At 47.1% G+C, this 13297-nt stretch overlaps 1 pseudogene; it reads left to right on the top strand.

Annotated features, from left to right (window-relative positions):
* The first annotated feature begins 2175 nt into the window (after positions 1 to 2175).
* Positions 2176 to 5920, top strand: LOC123726156 (serine/threonine-protein kinase PINK1, mitochondrial-like; annotated as a pseudogene).
* The last annotated feature ends 7377 nt before the right edge of the window (positions 5921 to 13297 follow it).

Raw genomic sequence — 13297 nt, 5'->3', positions numbered from 1 at the left:
GGCAGTAATAAAGCCTCTCTTGAAAAAGCCAAACCTTGACCCAGAAAATATAAAAAATATCAGCCTATATTGAATCCCTTTCCTTTAAAAATGTTTTGAAAAAGCTGTTGCACAGCAACTCACTGCATTCCTGAAGACAAACAATGTATATGAAACGCTTCAGTCTGGTTTTAGACCCCACCATAGCACTGAGACTGCACTTGTGAAGGTGGTAAATGACCTTTTAATGGCGTCAGACCGAGGTTCTGCATCTGTCCTTGTGATCCTAGACCTTAGTGCTGCTTTTGATACCATCGATCACCACATTCTTTTGGAGAGATTGGAAACCCAAATTGGTTATTAATTGACCCTGCTGGTCATCTATGAACATTTGAACATCTTCTGGCCATGTTCTGTTATAATCTCCACCCGGCACAGCCAGAAGAGGACTGGCCACCCCTCATAGCCTGGTTCCTCTCTAGGTTTCTTCCTAGATTCTGGCCTTTCTAGGGAGTTTTTCCTAGCCACTGTGCTTCTACACCTGCATTGCTTGCTGTTTGGGGTTTTAGGCTGGGTTTCTGTACAGCACTTTGTGACATCAGCTGATGTAAGAAGGGCTTTATAAATACATTTGATTGATTGATTGATGTCAAATCACGTTATATCTATAGTAGCTTTGATTGGACTGTCAACATCATACTTTCAAAATCTTAGCTAGCAGTCATCATCATGAATCAAGTCGACAATCTACTGGCAAATCCTTTTTAATCCTTGTCATATGAAGAGAAATAATGAGGAGAAATTATAGATAAAATGTATCGGTGCTCATCGAGTTGGAAATCGCAAATTCAGCAATGAGGGGTTTGGAAGGAATCAGTGGCTAACTGCAAGCATTTCAAAGCAATCATTAGCCTGCTATTCAGTGGAGTGGCTGTGGCAATTTTCCCAAGTCTAAGATTAAGGGTCTCTTTTCCTAGTTTAAAATTATAAACATTCAACGTTGGACATGTTGTCAATGAAGTGTGATTTGTGCAGCGCTCAAAACAACTGCTAACTCGGAACTGCAAAATCTGACTAGTGAGTTCAAGACAACTGGGAACCCGGGAAAAACGAGCTACGACTGGGAAAATATGTTTTGAACTTCCATCCAACTCGGAAATGTAAGTCGTGAACTCGAGCCTCTTTCTAGAGCTACAACCTGAAGATCACTGACGTCATCATGATTCAACCTTTTTTTCGCGAGTTCCCAGTTGTCTTGAAGCACCATAAATCCAGAAAATGCCAGACTTTGATGAGAAAATTTGCCCACGAAGGACCACCGCACCACCCTCCTGTTCAAGTGAGCACAGCACAACAAGGTGAGTCCAAAAATGTATTGTATGCTGCTGCATAAATTACGTTATATGCCAGGTAGATATGTATACTGTAGCTAAGAAAGTAATACTAAGTGTATGTTGTGTAGTTAGCTGTTAGTAGTCCATGTGCCTCACCCTAATAATTTGGTCTATTTTCACCTCTTAATTTCACCTACTGATCTGACTTGGTGGTGCACATGTAGCCTATAGTCTGTTTTTGAGAAATGTATCCTACGGTTCTGACTTAGTGTACAAGGAGAATACTATAAGAACCACCCATGTTCTGAATTCTGTTGCCGTACTTTTCAAAAGTGCTGAACAAATAGTTGCATCGACTACATCCGTCCTAGTTCGCTCATTAATGTCTTAATCGAAATTACAGAGTGGCTCTATCCGCTTGTCGTCCCCTTATGCCATAGTTTGTACATCTCAATTGTCAGTAGAAACCACATTTCTTTAAGCAAGTCAGCCATATCAGCTCTGTTTTTTTAAAAGGCAGTAAATGAGGCTGAATGAACTGTTTCGCTGTCAGACAAGGCTCCGCTGAAAGCAAGGTGTGCAGTGGTATAGTGCAATTAATGTATTGTTCAGTGTTGTGTTGTGTAGTGGCTTTGATGGCATGCATCCCACTTTTTTTTTTGCCCCACCAAAATGTACATGCTAAAATTGTCACTGTCTACAAGTTCTATCTACAATTTCTGAACTACCAAAAGGAAGTACGACATGTAGTACAATAAAATAATAATACAATTGTCAAAATAATTTTTGTTTATTTAATTGCACAGCCATATTCAGATATCATGAACGTCATGGATAAAAAAAAAGGAGTGGTAGAAGAAATATGGGGGAAACTCTGTATAGCCTGTTCTTACAACAAGTAAGGACAGATTATTGGGGCACATGGAGTGTGTGTTACTTTTGGTTTTCAAATATTACTATAGAATACTAGCTATGTTCAGCATGCAATTGGCATAATAATAAGATTGTATTCCCTGTTCCCCTGCAGGCTGGTTCATCAAGCAAGGCTATTCTGAGACCCATGTCTCAGGAGCTGGTCCCTGCAGGCCCTCTCACTATGAAACAGGAAAAAGAGGAACAGATTGCATTAAACGGGTTAGTAACAGCAATCAGTCACAGCATCAACTTACTTTCAATAGACACAGAAGAGCCCAACATATTTTGAGTTTGTCTCTCAAAGATTGACTGAACATAAAACTGAGTTTTGGCACGCAATCAAGAGTGCCTTTCAAGTTGATTTCTATTGACTGAACAGCTGTTGGTTAGTTTTGCAGGTATTTTGGGGACGTGTCTGGCCAACCCAATGTGATCAGGGTGTTCCGGCCGTTCACAGCGGACGTACCCCCTCTACCCAGTGCCCAGGAAAGTACCCTGATGTCCTGCCAGACTCAAACCTGAGGGCCTGGGCAACAACCGTACTCTGCTCCTGGTCATGAAGAAGTAAGGATCATTCTCCTCCATCCATCCATCCTCCAGCTTTATCTCAATGTCTTGGGGTCTGTTTCCCAGCCCCAGATGAAGCCTGGACTAAAAAGCATTTGTTTTTTTTAGTCCAGGATTAGGCTTAATCTGTGTCCGGGAAACCGGCCCATTATGTATTATGTCCAGATTCGTCCAACTCTATGTTCACCCACCCCAGAGTATACTGATCTAACCTCTCCTCCCCCTGTTTCCATAGTTACCCGTACACCCTGCGTCATTACCTGGAGGTGAACGTGCCCAGCAGGAGAGAGGGCTCTCTGATGGTGCTGCAGCTGCTGGACCTCTTCTTCATTTCAACCAACATTGAGTAATCATATTGTTATTTAATATCTTTATTGTGCAGATGGCTGCCCCCAGCTGGTTATCACTGACTTTGGCTGCTGCTTGGATCAGAAAGACTCCAGTCTACAGCTGCCCTTCAACTCTATATGGGTGAACAAATATGGCAACTCCTGCCTGATGGCACCTAAGGTAATCATCCTCAGAGAAATGCAATAACACAACCTGAACATTCAAAACAACAAGCCCTTCTATTAGGGCTGTCCCCGACTAAAAAAAATCTTGGTCGACCGAGACACATCTGTTGTTTCGACCAATCGATTGGTTGAAATTTTAAAAGGTGCATTTTTCCTTATATGGACACACCCTATGTGTTTTATTAAAATCAACTATATGTAGGCTATTGAGCTTGTCTTCTGCTTTAAGCACACTGTGATCAAATAATTAAGACAAACAAATGACTCAAAAGGGAGCCAGAGGGACCTCCCTAGTGGTGCAGCGGTCTAAGGCACTGCATCGTAGTGCTTAAGGTGTCACTACAGAACTGGGTTCGATCCCAGGCTGTGTTACAGCCGGCTGTGACCGAGAGACTGGTGAGGCGGCGCACAATTGGCCCAGCGTCGTCCGGGTTAGGGGAGGGTTTGGCCGGCCGGGATGTCCTTGTTCGATCGCGTTCTAGCGACTCCTTGTGGCAGGCTGGATGCCTAAAAGCTGACTTCGGTTGCCCATTGTACGGTGTTTCCTCTGACACCTTGGTGCGGGTGGCTTCCGTGTTAAGAGGACGGGTGTTAAGAGGCGTGGTTTGGCAGGTCATGTTTCAGAGGACGCATGACTCGACCTTTGCCTCCCGAGCGCGTTGGGGAGTTGCACCGATGAGACAAGATCGAAATTGTGGAGAAAAAAGGGGGTAAAATACAAAAATTATATAATATTAATATCGTATAAATCACAATGGCTACGCATGGCATGTCTGCAAGGACCGTGAAACATTGTATCAACTATCAACTTGGTCCGGCCTGAAGCTGGCACTAGCAAACTTGCAACATTGTATAAAATATTCTTGGCCCTCCGAGTTTCCTGTGCCAGTGAGCTCCAGGCAGACACAGCTGTAAACTATTTGTGCAAATGATAAGAAGTAATCAGGTAGGCCTATTTTATGACTTTCCACCGGAACAGAGCATGACATCCCCCCCTCCCCTTTCACGCGAGGAGTTATCGAAAGAGAAACGTTGAGGAACTGTTGTCATTCTCAATATATGTAAAACCAGACTTTGTTTACCTGCTGTTTGAGGTGAAGAAAAAATGACTTCATATTTCTCAATCAGATCCCCAAATGGGCACATTTATAGGCCTACATTTGCGTGCAGGCCAGTTAGCCTAGGCCTAATTCTATGCACAATCAGGTGCACTTCCTTACTCAACATTGATAGGAGCGCTATAAACAAAACTCGTAAATGGAATGAAATAAACCAAAACGTATTCCTCACAAGCGCAGCCTAGGTTGTACGGTCCGCAAACACCGTGTCCACTCTGACAATGAGAATGGTAAAATACTGTAATAATAATATATTGAATGCATTAACAGAAACTCTAGTACCCAAACAGACATTGTAGATAAGAACGGTAAATGTACTACTGGTGATACTGGTGTGCCATCCCCGTGGCCTCCGCAATGGATTAGTCCACTGAGACAGGCGTGAATCAGACAGGTGTCCGTGTGCCATAAAAAAACTAAAACATACTGTATATTTGCGACTGCTCGACTAAAAACATCTCAGTCAACCAACAGCCTATCGACCAAACAGTCGACCAGTCGACTAAATGGGGTCAGCTATACCTTCTATAAACCCTTTCTATCTATCAATTTTTTAAGCAAACTTCGATTGTTCTACCAGGAGTTGCTGAACATCTTTTCATCTTTGGTCTCTCCAAAGGTGGCCACTGCAGTTCCAAGCCAGGGAGTGGTAATCAATTACAGCAAGGCAGATGCCAGGGCTGTCAGTGCCATTTCCTATGAGATATTTGGCCAGGCCAACCTGTTCTATGGAGCAGGGGGCCTGGCAAGCAAGAGTTTCCAGGAGAAGCAGCTCCCTGCCCTACCTGCCAGTGTGTGTGCTGACATGCAGCTCGGGGCGGCAGGTAGCCTAGTGGTTGGAGCATTGGGTCAGTAACTGAAAGGTTGCTAGATCAAATCCCCGAGCTGACAAGGTAAAAATCTGTCGTTCTGCCTCTAAACAAGTCAGCTCCCCGGTAGGCTGTCATTGTAAATAAGAATTTCTTCTTAACTGACTTGCCTAGATAAATAAAGAACATTTTTTTTAAATAGTGGTCAGGCTGCTCATGCAAAGGATCCCCAATAAGGTAGGAGTCTAACTAGGATTTTCAAACCTTTACTTCATTGAAGGGTATGCAAGGTATTAAAGATGAATTCAGTATTCCGTTCAGTAAATAAGGGTTTGGTGCTTAGTATGCAAATCCATTACATTATCAGAGGTATCAGAGATATGCCCTGAATCCAAGACTCATATTATGCTCATATTGTTGTTTCTCTGCAGTGCCCCAGTGCCAGAGTGGCTGCCAACATGCTGCATCTCAGCCTCTGGGGAAGGCGGGCCCTGGCCAATCCGGACAGCGCTGGTATGAAGATGTTAGCTGTTTGGCTGCTGTGCCAGTCTGCTCCTGAGAGGCTGCAGGCCCAGTGGGAGCTTGGAAGAGGCAGAGGTACAGTACAGAGGTGCTTCATGTCGAACGTGAACCTGGAAGACCTCCGATTGTGGTGGAAATGGAATAGAAAAGTCACTCTGTGAAGTTGTGGGAACCCACCAATATAAAATCATTGAATTTACCTTAAAAAGGAAAATAATAATAATGTCAAAATAGTTTCTCTCCCCATTTCCACCCATGTGTGTAGAGCTTTCAGGAAACAAATACATTGCGCTCCAAAAGTATTGGGACAGTGACACTTTTGTTGTTTTAGCTCTGTACTCCAGCACTTTGGTTTTGAAATGATACAATGACTGTAAGGTTAAAGACTGTCAGCTTTAATTTGAGGGTATTTTCATGCATATCAGGTAAACTGTTCCGAAATTACAGCACTTTTTGTACATAGTCCCCCCATTTTAGGGGAGCAAAAGTATTGAGACAAATTCACTTGTCACGATCGTCAAAAGGAGTGGACCAAAGCGCAGCAAGTGTTTATCGTATATTATACCTCAGAACACTACAAACAAAAAGAATAAACAATGATAACGACCGTCACGTCTTGTAGGCTTAACAAGCAGTACAAAAATAAGATCACACAACTACAGGTGGGGAAAGGCTGCCTAAGTATGATTCCTAATCAGAGACAACGATAGACAGCTGCCTCTGATTAGGAACCATACTCGGCTCAAAACAAAGAAATAGACACCATAGAATGCCCAACCCACACCCTGACCTAACCACATAGAGAAACAAACCATCTCTCTCAGGTCAGGGCGTGACAGTACCCCCCCCCAAAGGTGCGGACTCCCGGCCGCAAACCTGAACCTACAGGGGAGGGTTCGGGTGGGCATCTATACTTGGTGGCGGCTCTGGTTCGGGGCGTAGCCCCCACACCGCCTGCTGACCCCCCCTCTTCTGTGTCACCGGAGGAACCAGACCGTGGGTCATCGCCGGAGGCTCTGAACTGCCGACCGCCGCTGAAGACTCTGGGCTGCAGGCCGTCGCTGAAGACTCGGGGGCTGCAGGCCGTCGCTGGAGGCTCCGGGCTGCGGAGCGTCGCTGGAGGCTCCGGGCTGCGGAGCGTCGCTGGAGGCTCCGGGCTGCGGAGCGTCGCTGGAGGCTCCGGGCTGCGGAGCGTCGCTGGAGACTCCGGGCTGCGGAGCGTCGCTGGAGGCTCCGGACTGGAGGCCGTCGCTGGAGGCTCCGGACTGGAGACCGTCGCTGCAGGCTCCGGGCCATGGATCGTCAATACAGGTTCCGCGCCATGGATCATCACTGGAGGCCTTGTGCCATGGATCATCACTGGAGGCTCTGGGCCATGGATTATCACTGGAGGCTTCGTGCCATGGGTCATCACTGGAGGCTTCGTGCCATGGATCATCCCTACAGGCTCCGGGCCATGGATTATCACTGGAGGCTTCGGACTATTGATCATCACTGGAGGCTTCCTACGTGGAGCTGGAACCGGTCTCACCGGACTGGGGAGACGCACAGGAGACTGGGTGCGCAGAGCAGGCACAGGGCACACTGAGCCATGGAGGCGCACCGGAGGTCTGGAGCTCAGGGCTGGCACACCCCGTCCTGGCTGGATGGTCACTGTAGCCCAGCAAGGGTGGGGCGCTGGTACAGGACGAACTGTGCTGTGCTGGTGAACGGGGGGAACCGTGCGTAGAGCAGGCGCAGGATAACCTGGGCCATAGAGACGCACTGGAGACCAGATACGCTGAGCCGGCGCACTTCTTCCTGGCTGACGGCCAACTCTAGCACGGCAACGGTGAGGAGCTGGTACCGAGCGCACCGGGCTGTGAGTACACACTGGCGACACAGTGCGCATCACCGCATTACACGGTGCTTGCTCGGTCACTCACTCCCCACGGTAAGCACGGGGAGTTGGCTCAGGTCTCAACCCCGATTTCGCCAATCTCCCCGTGTGCCCACCCCCAAAAAAATGTTTTTGGCGCTGCCTCTTGGGCTTCCGTGGTTTCCTTGCCTGTTCCTCCCAGTATTGCCGTTCCACTTTCGCCGCCTCTATCTCCTCCTGCGGGCGGCAATACTCCCCAAGCCTTGTCCAGGGTCCTGCCCCATCCAGGATTTCCTCCCAGGTCCAGTCCATCGGCCCACACTGCTTGGTCCTTTGGTGGTGGGATCTTCTGTCACGATCGTCAAAAGGAGTGGACCAAAGCGCAGCGTGGTAAGTGTTCATCAGATATTTTATTTTACCTCAGAACACTACAAACAAAAAGCATAAACAATGATCACGACCGTCACGTCTTGTAGGCTTAACAAGCAGTACAAAAATAAGATCCCACAACTACAGGTGGGGAAAGGCTGCCTAAGTATGATTCCTAATCAGAGACAACGATAGACAGCTGCCTCTGATTAGGAACCATACTCGGCTCAAAACAAAGACACCATAGAATGCCCACCCCACCCCACACCCTGACCTAACCACATAGAGAAACAAACCGTCTCTCTCAGGTCAGGGCGGTTCATCACTTGTGTATTAAAGTAGTAAAAAGTTCAGTATTTGATCCCATATTCATAGCACGCAATGACTACATCAAGCTTGTGACTCTACAACTTCTTGGATGCATTTGCTGTTTGTTTTGGTGATTTCAGATTATTTTGTACCCAATAGAAATTAATGGTAAATAATATATTGTGCCATTTTGGAGTCACTTTTATTGTAAATAAGAATAGAATGTTTCTAAACACTTTCACATTAAATGTGGATGCTACCATGGTTTCCGATAATTCTGAATGAATCGTGAATAATGATGAGTGAGAGTTAGACACACATATCATACCCCCAAGACATGCTAACCTCTCACAATTACAATAACAGGGGATGTTTGGGGGGTAGCATTTTTGGGGGGGTATGATATTTGTGCATCTGTAACTTTCTCACTTGTGTCAAACAAATTGTGCTTGTTACAACCAATGTTATATAAAAGTAAAACAATGCATGGTTCTTTACAGATTTGACCATCGTCAGATCAGAGCAGGGTCTGCCATGATGAGGGCCTACAACAGTGGCACCCGGGCAGTCCCCTATGAGTCTCTGATGGTGGCTGATATTGGGGACGTCAACGTGTATGAGGCCTACCGTACAATCCTGGCCACGGGCTTTATCCATCTTGCTATTGGTGAGGAGGAGCCCCCTTTTCTGCACTATGCAATCTGAGATGTGAGGAAAGTGATTTTGGACATTATAGCAAAGGCCTACTAAGTGCAGTTCAGCAGTGTTCAGTTTACCTTACAGATGTGCCTCAAAACAACACCTGCTTCGTCTTTCTCCTCATCACACATTTAGGCTAATGTCGAATGAACCTTCCTGACAGTTGCAGGACAAAGTTTACTGTTATAATGTTTTGACACGAAGCACTCAAGATCCATTTGTTGTAATGTTTAACTGTATAGGCTACGTTTTTTTAAACAGGTGGTGATCACACCATAGCATACCGTATTCTCCAAGCAGTTGCTGAGAAATAAGTATTGTACTAGTAAGCTTGCATTTTTCATATGCCAGAACAACTAGAATACTTTCAGGGCCGGTTTCCCGGACACAGAGTAAGCCTAGTCCTGGACTAAAAAGTGCTTCAACACCTCTCTGTTGAGCACATTTTTTTTATGCAGGACTAGGCTGAATCTATTTCTGTGAAACAGTACATTTGTGTCCTGTGTTTGTCAGACACGCCCATGTGGGTCTCATCCATGTGGATGCCCAAGATTGGCCCGGGACCCCCTTCAGACGTTGTGAGGAGAAGGGCCTGCTGGACTGCAAGAGGGTTGTCCAGATAGAGCTGTGTGGAACACGCTACTCAGCTGAAGCCTACGAGTGGAGCCGAGGACAGGTACACACTTCATTGTGTGTGTCTTCCTCACCTAGGGCGACACAAACATTAACAATAGTTAAAAATACAGATCCTTCGAAACTATTCACACCCCTTGACCTCTTCCACATTTTCCTGTGTTACAGCCTGACTTTAAAATTGATTAAAATGTAGATTTGTTTTATTATTGCCCTCCACACAATGCCTCATAATGTCATAGTGGAATTCTGTTTTTAGTCATTTTTACAAATTAATAAAACATTCATAGCTGATATGTCTTGAGTCAATAAGTATTCAAGTTCAGGAGTACAAATGTACTTAACAAATCACATATTAGGTTGCATGGACACCCTCTGTGTGAAATAATAGTGTTTTAAATGATTTTTGAATAACTACCTCATCTCTATACCCTCAGTCGAGCAGTGAATTTCAAACACAGATTCAACCACAAAGAAAAGTGAGGTTTTCCAATGCCTCGCAAAGAAGGGCACCTATTGTTAGATTGTCACGGATTCCCCCGGTACTGCTGCTCATTCCGTGCACCAGCTCCGGAGGCCTACGTCACCGGCTTCTAGGCGTCACTGAACTGTTTCATTATGCACACCTGGTTCCCATTCCCCCTGATTAGTAATTGTATATATGTGCCCTCTGTTCACCATTGTTTTGTCGGTTATTATTCCCATGTCCGTTGGTCTTGTGAATACCTGTGCTTTGTGGATTCGGCTTTCGTGCTGAGTGTATTGTGTACTCGTTATTACGGGTCACGTCCCGTGTATTGTTGTGCACTTATTATTACAGGTCTCGTCCCATGTATTGTTATTACGGGTCTCATCCCATGTATTTATTAGAGGTTTAAGCTCGCTCTTTTGTTTGGGTTACATCCCTGTGTTTTTGCATAGATGTTTGTTTTGGGCTTCGTCCCCATGTCATGTTGTATTTTTGGGTGGAGTTTTAAAACACCCTATTACATATCCCTGCGCCTGTCTCCAATCATTTATACAACGTGACATAGATGGGTAAACATAAAATAAAAAGCAGACATTGAATATCGCTTTGAGCATGATGAAGTCATTCATTAAAAACTTTGGATGGTAAATCAAAACATACAGTCACTACAAATATACAGTCGTCCTTCCTAACTCAGTTGCCGGAGTGGAAGGAACCATCTCAGGGATTTCACCATGAGGCAAATAGTGACCTTAAAACATTTACAGTTTAATGGCTGTGATAGGAGAAAACAGCATTGAAAAACAGAATTGTAGTTACACTACCAACCTAATTGACAGAGTGAAAAGAAAGAAGCCTGTGCAGAACAAAAACATTCCAAAACATAAATCATTTTGGCAACACTCACTTATAGTGTAATTAAAAAACAATGTATATCAGCTTTCAAGTATGACCCAGATGCAGATAGTGTCGAAGAAACAAAAGTTTATTTCTAGTACAGGGGCAGGCAGTCTCAGGGTCAGGGCAGGCAGGGGTCAGTAATCCAGTGAGGTGGGGCAAGGTATAGAACGGCAGGCAGGCTCAGGGTCAGGGCAGGCAGAACGGTCAAAACCGAGAATGACTAGAAAACAGGAGCAAGAACAGACAGGAGCAAGGGAACAAACGCTGGTAGGTTTCATGAAACAACATGAACTGGCAACAGACAAATAGAGAACACAGGAATAAATACACTGGGGATAATGGGGAAGATGGAAACAGGAGACAACGGGCTGTGAGACATGGGTTTCCCTCTTGACACATGGAAGGTGGGATGTATACAGAGGGTACGGGGCAACAGAAGACAAACTAAAAAGGGGCTAATGACCTTGGAGATGGGAAAAGGGCCGATAAACCGAGGGGAGAGTTTGCGGGACCCACCCGGACAGACAGATCCCGGGTGGACAGTCATACCTTCTGCCCGAAACGATACAGGGGAGCCGGGGTCCGGTGACGATCCGCTTGTCGTCGATACCTGGAGGTGGTCTTGAGGGGGGCCGACCGGGCTCTCCTCCAGGTAAGACGACAGCGGCGGACAAACATCTGGGCAGAAGGTATGCCGACCTCTTCTTCTTGTTCAGGGAAGAGTGGGTCTAATACCACAGGGAACACTCAAAGGGTGATAGGCCCGTGGAAGAACAGGGAAGGGTGTTGCTGGCATATTTGACCCACACAAGCTGCTGGCTCCAGGTGGTGGGGTTTGCGGAGCCCAGGCAGCGCAGAGTAGTTTCTAGGTCCTGGTTGGCTCACTCCGACTGGCCGTTGGACTGGGGATGGGACCTGGAGGACAGGCTGGCCGATGACCCAATGCGGGTGCAGAACACCTTCCAGAACTGGGACGAGAACTGAGGACCCCGGTCGGAGACCATGTCTTCTGGCAGTCCATGGACCCGGAAGTGCTCCACCATGAGCTGGGCTGTAGCTTGGAGAGAGCAATGAAGTGGGTGGCAATGGAAAACCGATCCACTACAGTCAGGATGGCGATGTTGCCATCAGACGGGGGAGACCCGTGACAAAGTCCAGGGAGATGTGAGACCAGGGATGGTGAGGGACAGGCAGAGGTTGGAAGAGACCAGCCGGAGTTTGCCAAGGAGTCTTGTTCTGTGCACAGACCTTGTAAGCGGCGATGAATGCGGAGACATCAGGAACCATGGTAGGCCACCAAAAGCATTGTCGCACAAAAGCCAGTGTCCAACGAGAGCCCGGGTGGCAGGCAAGCCTGGAGGAGAGGACCAGGACCAAGGAGCGGACTGCATCAGGAACAAACATCCGGGGTTCGGCTGGGAATGGTGCGCCTCACGAACCTGCTTCCCTATCCCCCAGCTGTGTGCCGTCGCTAGGCACGAGGTGGGAAGGATGGTCTCAGGTTCCAGGGTAGTAGCCGTGGGACTATAGCGGCGTGACAGCGCATCCGGCTTGACATTCTTGTAATTTGGCGGTACGGAAGGGAGAAGTAGAACCGGGTGAACAGTAGGGCTGACCTAGCTTGCCTGGAATTGAGGTGCTTGGCGGTGCGGAGATGTTCCAGGTTCTTGTGGTCGGTCCACACAATGAAAGGACGTTCCGCCCCCTCCAGCCTGTGCCTTCACTCCTCCAATGCCATCTTCATCGCGAGAACTCACGATTCCCCACATTGTAGTTCCTCTCCATGGCGTTGAGGCGGTGGGAGAGGAAGGTGCAGGGATGTAACTTCAGATCCAGGGCAGACCGCTGGGAGAGAGCAGCCCCCACTCCAGCATCCGAAGCATCGGCCTCTACCACGAACTGGCGGGACGGGTCAGGATGAACCAAGATGGGAGCTGTGGTGAAGCAGTGTTTGAGATCCCGAAACGCCCGGTCAGCAGCTGGGGACCACGTGAACAGAACCTTGGGAGAGGTGAGTGCAGACAGCGGGGAAGTCAGGGTGCTGTAGCCCCGGATAAAGTGTTGATAAAAGTTGGCGAATCCCAGGAAATGTTGCAGCTGTACTCTGGATGTAGGCTGGGGATAATCCACCACGCTCTCACTTTCCCGTGATCCATCTGTACACTCCCTGCAGCAATGATGTAACCCAGAAAGGGGATGGTGAAGCGATGGAATTCGCACTTCTCTGCTTTTACAAAAAGCTGGTTCTCCAGGAGGTGTTGGAGAACCTGTCGGACGTGGAGCACGTGTTCTTGGGTGGAG

Source organism: Salmo salar, chromosome ssa13, assembly GCF_905237065.1.
Source record: "Salmo salar chromosome ssa13, Ssal_v3.1, whole genome shotgun sequence".
Classification (NCBI taxonomy): Eukaryota; Metazoa; Chordata; class Actinopteri; order Salmoniformes; family Salmonidae; genus Salmo; species Salmo salar.
This window is presented reverse-complemented; position numbering and strand designations above follow the sequence as displayed.